At 44.4% G+C, this 11,281-nt stretch overlaps 1 pseudogene across 1 annotated transcript; it reads left to right on the top strand.

The window, feature by feature from the left end:
- Positions 1-464: 464 nt before the first annotated feature.
- On the top strand, positions 465-5,546 carry LOC149982206 (E3 ubiquitin-protein ligase TRIM63 pseudogene; annotated as a pseudogene). Its single transcript, XR_016497001.1, has one exon. The product of XR_016497001.1 is annotated as an E3 ubiquitin-protein ligase TRIM63 pseudogene (transcript).
- The last annotated feature ends 5,735 nt before the right edge of the window (positions 5,547-11,281 follow it).

Genomic DNA, 11,281 nt, shown 5'->3' with positions numbered 1-11,281 from the left:
TTCCTGCTGCCTAGTTCCTGTTCCTGCCCATATTGGCAGTCCTGTGCCTGGGCTGTGGCCTAGGATCTTAATTTGATTCAGTTTGCTACAGCAGGAAAATGATCCTGCCTCAACAGGAAATGTGAATTATTATGTGAATTACAATTAATGGACATTCTTTGTAGGGGCTGATACATTTTTCATTAGGGTGAATCAAGTCTGACATTTTAAAGTGGAAATCACAAACTTTAGAATATTTTTCAAACCTCAAAATACACTATAGGTTTGCATTTCCTTCTGTACAGGAAAATTCTCAAAAAGTGTGATCAAATTAAGATCCTCCGCCAGTAGGTCCTAGGCCTCCTTCAGCCACTTATCCTCCCCACGTCAGTCCCCATCATTGTGTTTCCATACACAACAGCACAATGGATCATTCATTTTGGCAGGGCTCTGACACGGCGATGGGACAGCTGATATGTATCTGAGTGGCACCACAGAGGAAACATACATTTGATTGTTTGTCTTTGATTGTCACAAGAACACAAACATTCTCTCAGATTACTCAGTCTCATTGGATACGTTATTGTGCCATAGGGGGGGAAACAAATTAATTTAGTTTCCAAACAACTGACATTTAAGGGTGTGTTTGTGTATGTGTCTGTCTGTGTCTGTGCATATGTCTGTGTGGAAAAAAGTAGTCAGTCTCTCAAACTCAGTCAGTCACGCATCATGCCAGTAAGGCGGTCAATGCTGAAACTTGTCTCATCAGATAAATAAATGGTAAGGTTCGCCATCTAGTGGTTCGTTTCATGACTGACTATTTACCTTGGTAACCCGGCACACACTGATGATGTCATAGAAGAGTTGACACAATGTTTTTAGCAATGTGTACATAAGGCTCTCATGACACACTGTTAAAGCAACTGTCAACTAATCGAGGAGTTGTCCACTGCATTCAACAGTTGGTCCTGGGTTCCCAGATAAAACAAATAGAATTCAGTGATAAAGTGATCAACAAGAAACAGAAAATCAACAAACACAAACAACAACAACAACATGCATATTACATAACCACATTCTCGGTCTAGCCTGGAGTTTGCTCTGATTCATGCATATACGTTTGGATTCCAGGCTAGGGTTTCATTATTAGTGCGAGTCAGTGGAGGCTGGTGGGAGGAGCTATAGGAGGACGGACTCATTGTAATGGATAGAATGGAATAAATGGAATGGAGTCAAACATGTGGTTTCCAAACTTTTGATGTGTTTGATACCGTTCCATGTATTCCATTCCAGCCAATGAGCACGTCCTCCCGTAGCTCCTCCCGCCCTCATCCACTGGTGCCAGTGGCCTTGGCCTGTGATGCGCCTGCTGACATTTTGAGGAGTGTGACCCTTTCCCCCCGCCACTGGTCTCCTGGAACCACACATGTATATCTCTCTCTGAAGTACACTGTCTACCCTGTCTGCTCCCTTCCCCCTGTCCCATAGCACCACCCACTGCAGGACCAGGCAGCACATGACTGTCTCTCAACATTACTGGAAGGGCTGGGACATGCAGGTTCAGAGAAGTCTTGCATCACCACAACCTCATGCGTTTGTTGTGGTACTCTAGGGATGCTGGAGTGGTCAGTTACATGGCTGTTGATGTACTCAAACTGTGAATGTATATTTTATGAGTGTTTTCTGGGGTGAACAGATAAAAGGATTGATGATCTATTCATGATTCAAAATCTAATGTTGTGTACTAGAAAGCACCATTCAGTGATGATATCATTACACACAAGACAATAAGGAAGGTCTGTTATCCGGCACAGCATCCACAGGTGAGCTATCTGGGCTACAGGTGAGCTATCTGGGCTACAGGTGAGCTATCTGGGCTACAGGTGAGCTATCTGGGCTACAGGTGAGCTATCTGGGCCACAGGTGAGCTATCTGGGCTACAGGTGAACTATCTGGGCTACAGGTGAACTATCTGGGCCACAGGTGAGCTATCTGGGCTACAGGTGAGCTATCTGGGCTACAGGTGAGCTATCTGGGCTACAGGTGAACTATCTGGGCTACAGGTGAGCAATCTGGGCTACAGGTGAGCTATCTGGGCTACAGGTGAACTAAACTACAGTACCTGTGAACTAGTGCAGGTAAAGATGACAGTCAGTATACTGTGTGTCTGTCCTAAACTACAGTAACTGTGAACCAGTACAGGTAGAGATGACCGTCAGTATACTGTGTGTCTGTCCTAAACTACAGTACCTGTGAACCAGTGCAGGTAGAGATGACCGTCAGTATACTGTGTGTCTGTCCTAAACTACAGTAACTGTGAACCAGTACAGGTAGAGATGACCGTCAGTATACTGTGTGTCTGTCCTAAACTACAGTACCTGTGAACCAGTGCAGGTAGAGATGACCGTCAGTATACTGTGTGTCTGTCCTAAACTACAGTACCTGTGAACCAGTGCAGGTAGAGATGACAGTCAGTATACTGTGTGTCTGTCCTAAACTACAGACGATCGGCCCCATCTTCTTCTCTAAGCCATATCCAGCATGTTGACATGATTACACCCACGTGGCTAATGTCCCCCTACACCTCCAACGTGTCACAACCTGACACAACCCCCCTCCACGGTGGAAATGTTTGGGATGCCACCCCTGCAACCAAGCCCATGTGCATGAGTACACCCCCCTGTGTACAACACCTGTTATTTTGTTGTTGCTGGTTTTCAGAGTGGCTCAATGAGGACCATGGATGTTCTTTGTTGTGGTGTGTGATGTGGACAGTATTGCACAAGCTGCTGTGATCGCCCGGACTGGGTCGACCGTGTCCTGCTGGGGTGTCGATGAGGGCACATAACTTAATGTTTACAACCCCCAAACTTTCCAGAGTTGTGCAACACACACACACAGTCTGTCTTTTAGGCTATGCAGGGGTACAGGGTAAAGGAAGAGGGGGAGAGGAACCTGGCAGAGGATAGGACATGACATTCTATTTCTATAGTGTGTACTACCAGCTCAGTCACTCTTCTCTGTAGACGTATAGTAGAGCAATATGGCACATTCTACCTGCTCTATTACAAACTATGTGGATTCTACAACTTGTGTTCATTCATTCATTTCTACGTTGTTTACTCTGTCAAATCTGCATTTCTTTCTGTCAGCCATGGATTAGATTTACAGTCTGCTAGAGCATCTTTAAGGAAACCAGCATGTTTACAATTTCTCTGCATAACGCCAGAATGTGGACATGTTTATGTTATCACTAATCTCCATTAACCCAGAAACTAAAATCTTGTATAATTTTGTCAGATGCTTATTTTATGTTTACGTAGTCTGTCCACGAGAGATGAATTTATAACATACCTAATGTCTGGCTATGAGAAGGCATATGCATTACGTCTGACCTATTTCTGCAGAGGCCGAAAGGGGTCAATCAAAGATGTAAACAGATGTGAACGACCCTAATCGTGTCTTGTGGTGTGGTGGGTGACGAGACCTGTTGTTATTGGAGGTTGTTTGGCCAGTTGTCTATTGGTTTAGCCCCTCCCACAGAAAGAGAGAGAGGGGAGGGCGGGACGGGGGGTGTTGCTAAGTATGGCATGTGCCGGGGCCAGAAGGGGTTTTAATTATCTCAGAATTGAGCCTTGCAAACAAGCAAAGGGTGGGACCCGTGCCTCAGACCGCGTGGAGGCTCGGGTGTCACGGCCAGCCCAGCGGTATAAATCGTCAGCTGTGGCCGGAGAGTGGCTAGATCAAAATAAACCAAGTGGAGAAAGCAGTCCCTATAGCAGACTGCAATAGAAGGAGAGACAGACAGAGAAAGAGCCACACCACCTAAGACAAAGCGCCTAGGCCACCTACTCTGAACTTTAAGGACTTATACCTTGTGAGAACAGAGAAACACATCTATCCAGACATGGATATCCAGACCGGCCAGGTGACGCACCAGCCCAGCCCCAGGGAGAGCCTGGAGAGCCAGCTGAGCTGCCCCATCTGCCTGGAGATGTTCCAGAAGCCCGTAGTCATCCTGCCCTGCCAACACAACCTGTGCCGCGGCTGCGCCAGCGACCTCTACGACTCCCGCAACCCTTATCACTACTCCGGGGGCATCTTCCGCTGCCCCACCTGCCGCTTCGAGGTCGTCCTGGACCGCCACGGCGTCTACGGCCTGCAGAGGAACCTGCTAGTGGAGAACATCATTGATATCTACAAGCAGCAGCCGGAGAGCGGCGGCGGAGAAGTAGGAAGTAACGCTGCAGACCCTCCGCTGAAGGACAAAGACACCAAGGAGCCCATGTGTACGGAGCACGAGGACGAGCGCATCAATATTTACTGTGTGACCTGCCAGACGCCCACCTGCTCCATGTGCAAAGTGTTCGGCCAGCACAAGGACTGTGAGGTGTCACCCCTGCAGAGCATCTACGATACCCAGAAGGCCGAGCTGCGGAACGCCATAGATCTCCTTGCGGCGGGTAACAGCTGTGTCCAGGCCGTGATGGCTCAGATGGAGGACACATGCAAGAGCATCGAGGAGAACAGCCAGCTTCAGAAGAGACGTCTGGGGGAGAGCTTCGACTTGCTCTATGCCATCCTGGAGGAACGTAAGGGCCAGCTCCTGGAAAAGATCACCCAGGAGGAGGAGAGGAAGCTGGGGTTGCTGAGGTCCCTGGTGGAGAGGTACACGGAGCAGCTCCAGGCTAGTATCAACCTAAAGGAGAAGGCGGCCCAGACCATGGAGAAGGGCAATGCAGCCGAGTTCCTGATTAGTGGCAAGGAGCTGATCGCACAGGCCAAAGAGGCAGCTAAAGGCTCCAACTTAGAGAGGCCCGAGCCTGGCTTCGAGAACATGGAGCACCTTACATTGTGCACAGAAGACGTGGAGGTCATCTTGTACCAAATGGGCTTTGGACTGGGGGATGATGATGATGATGATGTGGTGACAGAGGAAGAAGAAGGGGAGGAGGAAGAAGAAGAGGAGGAAGAAGAGGAGGAATAGTAAAACTCTAACTCAAGACTGTATTAGAAGTACTGTATTATTGCAGTTGAGGAGAGGTTTGGACTAAGAGATAAGGATTGGTTTGATGAACAAGCTGCTTTTTAGAAAGAGTAACTAGTTATTTATCAACTAGTTATAACTAGGATATTCACTGTGGTGAATACACAATTTAGAGCCAAGGTGGAAAGTGCAATTCTGAAAAGTAGTTTTTTTTCACTAACAAAATGCAACATTTTGTTTAGACTTGTTCTTTTTTTTATACTTTTGTATTTCTACGTTTATACGGTACTGTTTTTTGATATCTACTGAAATAGATATCTCATGGAAATAACGAAGTTTACACTTGAACTCTTTTCACATAATGTACATTGCTCAAGTCTAGACTAGATTGAAAAAAAAAAATCGAAAAATATAGCAAAGCATTATTCATGTTGTGTATAATATATCGTTGTCTGTCAAACTATTGAAAACTTGAATTGCTGCAAAATGCACTTAATTCACTTGGTGTTGTTTTTTAAACACAGCTGTAATTTTTCTAATGTAATTGACAGTTTAAAGAAATAAAGTGTTGTGGAAATACTTTGCTCGTCCTGTCAATATCCCACACACCTCACCACCAGGGCTTTATTTAGACCTACACATCTACATGGCTCATGAATTTAGACTGTCGCCTTACTTAGGGTTCTTGCTAGTGAAAAATAGGGTCTATTTTTACAGGGCTAGAATGGGAGAGGTGGTGAAGGGCCTTCAAGGTCTGGAATAGATCAGTGTAGCAGGGTGGGTAGAGGATTGGTGGGGGTCTCATGTTTCCCTCCCTGACCTAGCCTCTTTTCCACTTGTCTTGATCATTCCAGTTGCTGTCTGACTCTGTCTGGTATGCCTATAGGTCAGAGGTCAAACCTGATACCATTGTCGGACATGAATGGAAAATAAAAGGGGTAGCAGCAGCACTTCACACAAACGGTCTGCGAGTCGAGACCACTTTGACCAGGGGTTATTTCTGATGGACAACGTACATGTTAAGCTGGTCACATGAATCCTTTGGTACATGCTCTGCATGCTAGTGCGATGACAATGCATTGAGTCAATAGGAGATGTTTGTGGTTTCGAAGCAGTGTACTGTAATCCGTTATCACTGTGGATCCTCTTCTGCAGATCGTCTGTAAAACGATGACTTCAAATGATAGACGATGTTTAATCCATTCGCCATTCAATACCAACGACACATTTCTCTACAGTACAATTCCCAGCGTGTGAATAGACTTGTGGGTCGTTCCATTTGATTTCAATCCCTTTTTGACCACATCCCTTTAGTTTTGGATGTAACTTCCCAGACATATTTACCCCTGTTAGAAGTGTCAGAAAGGGGCTTTTTGAACCAGAATGGAGAACATTTAGGAGATAGAGGTGCTTGAAGTTGAGGCATTTTGCAGATGCCTCCCTACCATGAGACATCCATGTCTATATTCTAGAGTATACTGTGTCTCAACCGATGACTGGAACAACACAAACACATCAGATGACGTAAAATAGGATCTAAGCTACAACATATGCGAAAATGAAATGTTTTTAGATTTGATGTTAAAGGAAAAATCATTTTAATATATATATTTTTTTTAAAGAAAATTATTACATTTTTTGACAACCCTGTTTGTAAGCTTTTAAATGATATTAAACTCAACGATTTATATTTTCCAGTGATGAAGACATGGCAGGGTGGAGTATGAGACATGGGTCAACTTTGAGCACCTCTTATCTCCTAAATTCTTTGGCATTCAGGTCTGAAAGTTGCAAATATGTGGAGAAACATTTAGTTAAAATCAAAAAGGGTGCAGTCAAAAAGTCAAAAAGTGATTGAAATCAAATGGAACGACCCTTTTATGTAAGTATCTTACATCAACATCAACAGCAGTGAAACTGTGTGGAACCAAAGCCTGCATCACCATCTCTAGTGGAACTGGAATTCATTTCTCTGACGTTGGTAGGGCTGTATCTTTATGGGAACGACCTGACTGCCCTCTGCTCTGGAGCCATCCATCTGACTGCTCTCAGCCTCTCACTGACCACATGGTGCTGGTGAAGAACTGATAAAGACAGTCAACAGGCTGTCAGGCTGCACTCACTGAGAGAGCACAGAAACCTCACCACCACTCACTAAGAGAGCACAGAAACCTCACCACCACTCACTGTAGTTACTGTACAGTACCAGCAAATGTAGGCAGAGCACAGAAACCTCACCACCACTCACTGAGAGAACACAGAAACCTCACCACCACTCACTGTAGTTACTGTACAGTACCTGTCAATGTAGGCAGAGCCCAGAAACCTCACCACCACTCACTGAGAGAACACAGAAACCTCACCACCACTCACTGAGAGAACACAGAAACCTCACCACCACTCACTGAGAGAACACAGAAACCTCACCACCACTCACTGTAGTTACTGTACAGTACCTGTCAATGTAGGCAGAGCCCAGAAACCTCACCACCACTCACTGAGAGAACACAGAAACCTCACCACCACTCACTGAGAGAACACAGAAACCTCACCACCACTCACTGTAGTTACTGTACAGTACCAGCCAATGTAGGCAGAGCACAGAAACCTCACCACCACTCACTGTAGTTACTGTACAGTACCAGCCAATGTAGGCAGAGCCCAGAAACCCCACCACCCCCACCACAAACACTCTACTCTACCGTGCAGCTACCGAGCCAGGAGGCACACAGTGTTATGTAGGCAACCAAATATTTGGTGTGTGGCCGCTGGCTAGCAGTTTATGTTAAATGTCTGTCACCAGAGACTATGTACGGTTAGTTATGTCCTAGAATGAGACACAGGAAAGGTAAGCTACTGTAAAACAACCCATACTGTCCTACCATATTAGACTGCAGGCTACTGTGAAACAACCCATACTGTCCTACCATATTAGATGGCAGGCTACTGTGAAACAACCCATACTGTTCTACCGTATTAGATGGCAGGCTACTGTAAAACAACCCATACTGTACTGCCTATATTAGACGGTAGGCTACTGTAAAACAACCCATACTGTTCTACCATATTAGATGGCAGGCTAATGTAAAATAACCCATACTGTTCTACCGTATTAGATGGCAGGCTACTGTAAAACAACCCATACTGTACTGCCTATATTAGACGGTAGGCTACTGTTAAACAACCCATAATGTCCTACTGTATTAGACGGTAGGCTACTGTAAAAAAAAAAAATGTACTACCGTAAAGACTATAGGCTACTGTAAACCAACCCATACAGTCCTACTGTATTAGATGTTAGGCTTCTGTAAAGCAACCCATACTGTACTGCCATATTTGATGGTAGGCAACAAAAAAAAGACATACTGTCCTATCGTATTATACAGTAGACTACTGTAAAACAACCCATACTGTCCTACTGTATTAGACAGTAGGCTACTGTAAAACAACCCATACTGTCCTACTGTATTAGACAGTAGACTACTGTAAAACAACCCATACTGTCCTACTGTATTAGACAGTAGGCTACTGTAAAGCAACCCAAACTGTAATACAGTATCATATGTAGGCTACTGTAAACAAACCCATGCTTTACTCTCATATTAGACGGTAGGCTACCGTAAAACAACCCATACTGTACTAGACGGTAGGTTACTGTAAAACAACCCATACTGTACTAACATATTAGACAGTAGTCTACTGTAAAACAAGCTAGACATGACGAAGGCGACGGCTGCGTTTCCTGACTCTGCATAAAATACTTCACACATCTGTCTTCAAGCTTCTACTCTTTCGACTACTCAGCACAAGGAAGAGTGTGAATGTGAACTGACTGTATTGAATTTAGATGAGCTGGAACTGTACACCATAACTGGTCAAAGTAGCATTGACATGATCTGAGATGATAAGTATATTTGAGATGATAGGTGGTGTATTCTTGGCTCTCTGCCACGTCCAGGTGGTCAGTTATAGACCTATGGAAACCTGCCAACGTGTGCAATGCCTATAGCCATTGACTATATATGAAGCCTATAGGTCTCATGTGTCTGGTATATGAGAGTGCATGGCCTAGGGCCTCATATTACAGACGGTGTATGTGGATGTACAGTGAGGGGCACGAGAGGCACCAGACAATGTGGCCCTGTCAATCTCAATCTAATGCAGTGTAGAACGTGTTTTACATAGGAGAGGAAAAGTCGTTTTGCTGTCATATCATCGATTACACTACAATTCTGACCTCTATATAAGTTAGACCTCTGATTGGCCGGTTGGGCAGATGCCCAGCCCGTTGTACAAATGCAAATCTGTTACAGCTCAACTTAGGTTGGCAAACTGGGCATCAATGACTAGTCAATTCACTAAAGCTCAAGTAAAACTGGTCCTTGACTCTTACATGTGTACAGTCACTACAGTACCACTGGCCAATCAGCTAACCTTTGCCTTTCATTTCTAATCTTAGACCTTTCTAAAGGTCTGCTCTCTACTGTAACCTTAAAGAGTATTGACCTCCTCCACATTTGGGCTTGATTGGGCTGCAAGGTCGATCAACTTTGTGCTGCAGTGGCCAGCTCTTTCTAAGTGTAGCAGCCAGCAATGCAGCAATGTTTTACTAGGTAAGAGTAGTGCCAAAGTATGAGTGCTGATCTAGGATCAGTTTGGCTTTTTAGATTATAATGAGTAACATGATATGGACAGAGAGGTCCTGGTCATAGATCAGCACTTCTAAGTGTAGCAGCCTTGGCAATGCAGAGTTTTACTAAATAAGAGTAGGACCAAAGTAAGAGTGCTGATATTCGATCAGTTTGGGCTTTTAGATTATAATGAGTAATATGACATGGACAGAGGGGTCCTGATCATAGATCAGCACTTCTAAGTGTAGCAGCCTTGGCAATGCAGAGTTTTACTAAATAAGAGTAGGACCAAAGTAAGAGTGCTGATATACGATCAGTTTGGGCTTTTAGATTATAATGAGTAATATGACATGGACAGAGGGGTCCTGGTCATAGATCAGCACTTCTAAGTGTAGCAGCCATAGCAATGCAGAGTTTTACTAAATAAGAGTTGGACATCCCCTGGAAGGCTACCAGTGCCCTGCCGGCTGCTAATTTTAGAGCCTTGAATCAGACTGCCCCTGTTAAGCCAGGAAGTGGGCCAATGCTTTAGTTAGACGGATGGTTGCAGGGAGTCGGGGACTAAAAGAGGACCACATAATGTGTAAGGACCTTTCAGACCTTCAAGGCTTGTGTTTGGCCCTTGAAACGACAACTACAGCATACTGTCTCAATGACCAAACCTAGCCAGCATGCATGGTTGAGTCCTTTACTGATAAAATATCATACAGTACATTTATATGAATTACTGTTGAAGGAATTTTTTTGCTGTTGATTTATTTGATTTGTTTCAACACCAGGAGGACAGTGATTTCCCCACTGGTTAATAAAATGATCTGGCACACCCTGCCCTTGCAGATCAGAAGTTTCCAGATCGTAGCCGAGCCACCACTGCCGATCCATACAGTAGCTCTACCTTGTTTTCACCATAGTACTTTGACCTACAGATCTAGGATCTTCATTTGAGCCAGTTTGCTACAGCAGGAAAATAATCCTGCAGCAACAGGAAATGTGAATGATTATGTGGATTATAATTAATGGCAATTTTTGTAGGTGTTCATACATTTTTCATTAGGGAAAAACAAGTCTGAAATTTCTGTCTGAAAAGTGGAAAATACCAACATCAGAAGCGTTTTTTAAACTTCAAATGAACTACAAGTTGTATATTTCCTGCATTGCAGGAAAGTCCTCTTGCAACAAGGTGATCAGATTAAGATCTTACATCTGTATCCTGTCCTCCACAATAAGTTGCCATCAAATACAGGGGAAAGGAATCAAGTTTCCAGAAACGAAGTCTTCCTGACTGGGCTAATGTGCCCTCTTCCCTCTGTGTGGACAGCCAGTGCTATCTTTATGCTGCTAAGGGCACCTTTCTCCAGCACACTGTCAACAATAGAGGCCTTCATGTTGTTGATGCTCTATTTGATGGTTGTAACTTATCACTGTTCAGAATAGCTTTTCACACCAAGAGTGCAGTGAGAGTGCAGTCACCAATGTGCAGTGAGAGGTAAAAATAGGAAGCTCAAACCTAGACATTTAGTGAGTATTATAGCAACACAAGGTGTCAGTGGTCTGTGTTGAAACAGGTAGAATAATGCATTTAATGAAGTGATAAAGCCCGAGAAGTTGGTGTTTGGAGGATATATTGGCATGGGCAAAGTTGGCAAACCGTGCTAATATATCCTCCAAACACCGGCCTCGAGGG

The sequence above is a fragment of the Oncorhynchus mykiss genome, chromosome 7 (genome assembly GCF_057628025.1).
Source record: "Oncorhynchus mykiss isolate SJ-2025 chromosome 7, ASM5762802v1, whole genome shotgun sequence".
Taxonomy (NCBI): domain Eukaryota; kingdom Metazoa; phylum Chordata; class Actinopteri; order Salmoniformes; family Salmonidae; genus Oncorhynchus; species Oncorhynchus mykiss.
The sequence above is the reverse complement of the archived record's forward strand: the minus strand, read 5'-3'. Positions and strand labels throughout refer to the sequence as shown.